Here is a 1,697-nt window from a genome sequence, read left to right on the forward strand (position 1 = left end):
CCCGCCTCTGGCTCACCTGACCGCAGTTGCCTATTGTAATTTCCCGTGTTGTTTGTTAACAGCAGAGAAACTTCAGCTTATTGACGATCAGTTTGCAGCTGCTTATCCTCCGCGTCCAGAATCAGAATCCCTAGAAATGAAGTTAAAGGAAAACAAGAGAGAACTAGAACTAGAACAGCAGCTTCAGGCAGAAATGCGTCAAAAGGTGAGCTGTATCCTGTTGCTGTGCTTGTCTTGTAGGTCTTTTTTTTTTTTTTTTTTTTTTTTTTTTCTAAAACAGTGAGTGTAAGCAGGGGAGGGGCAGAGAGAGGGTGAGAGAGAATCCAAAGCAGGCTCCAGGCTGTCAGCACCGAGCCTGACTCGGGGCTTGAGCTCATGAACCGTGAGATCATGAACTGGGCCCAAGTCAGGAGTCAGGTGTTTAACCCACTGAACCACCCAGGCGTCCCAGGATGTCTTAATCTTAGGTGTGGGGGAAAAATACAGAATCGTTATTAACGAATGTGGTAAGCTGTTGCACCTGTGGTTTTTCTTTCCAACCAGTGTCATTTTTTATACCTTTTCGAGTGAATCCTAAGATACAGTGAATGAGATGACACTAAAAATGAGTTAAACTAAATCTTTTGAGAGCATTCATGTTAAACGTGACCACGAAGAGAAAAGTTATTTTTTTAGTATAGTTTTGGTATTTACAGTAATAGGTATTCAATTGGTAGTTCAAGTATTTTAAAGGTACTGAAATAGCCAAAATTAAAATGGAACAGAAAAGAAAGTCAGAGGGGGAGTTAGCTGTGTTCCGGAACCAATTGGAGAGAGCTCGTCAAGCAAAATCTGAATCCCTCCTTTCTCGGGAAAAGTTGGCTCTTGAGAGAATTCAGAAGCACCGAGAGGTAAGAGGTTCAGACTGCGTACCGGGTGTCCGTGTGCTGCGGCTGCTCGTAGGCGGCCCAGAGTGGGTTGGGAGAGGTGGTTAGCCAAGGCCAAGCCCTGCAGTTAGCGGAGCAGAACATTCCGTTAATTCCCTGGTTCTCGGAAGGCTCTGGAGAAGATGGCCATCCTTGGGCCGAGCACCATGTTATTCCCCCATCTGCCGTGCCCTTCCTGGGCCCCTGGTGAAACCCTCTCAGCCTTCAAAGTCCAGCCTGCGGGTCACTTCCCTGTGACCCCTTCCCTGACTGTCACTCACTCAGGTGCTCTTCGTGCCACGGAGCCTGGATGTGTTTTGGTTACGGAATCGTCGCATCGTAGTGTGATCGTTTCTCTCTCCCTGACTAAAGTGAACGTCGTAAAGATGGAAACTGTATCTGTTCATCTCTCTCTAGTTCCGAGTGTGCTCTTGGACGGGGGCGGGTACTCTGTGAGTCCTTGCCCAGCCACCACACGAATGGAGGTGTGGCCCGTTCATTCAGCTTGCTAACGCTGGGTCAGCATGACCTCTGACCTGAGACAGACAGCCACAGCACCAGGGGAACTGCATTCTTCTGACGTCGTATTGCTACGTGCACCTCTTGTGTCCTTTTCTTCTTGCTGAAGCACCTGTCCAAATGTTAAGAGTCTGAGAGGTGTCTGTTAGGTAGAATAAGCAGACCAGGGATGCGAGGAATACAGGTAAAGGAGTCGAACAGTCATTGAAGGAGGGAATAAGTGTTTGGGTCACTAAATAGACAAGAAGAGTACCTTGAGTCAAGCTTTGGAGA

This window comes from Suricata suricatta, unplaced genomic scaffold (assembly GCF_006229205.1).
Source record: "Suricata suricatta isolate VVHF042 unplaced genomic scaffold, meerkat_22Aug2017_6uvM2_HiC HiC_scaffold_112, whole genome shotgun sequence".
Taxonomy (NCBI): domain Eukaryota; kingdom Metazoa; phylum Chordata; class Mammalia; order Carnivora; family Herpestidae; genus Suricata; species Suricata suricatta.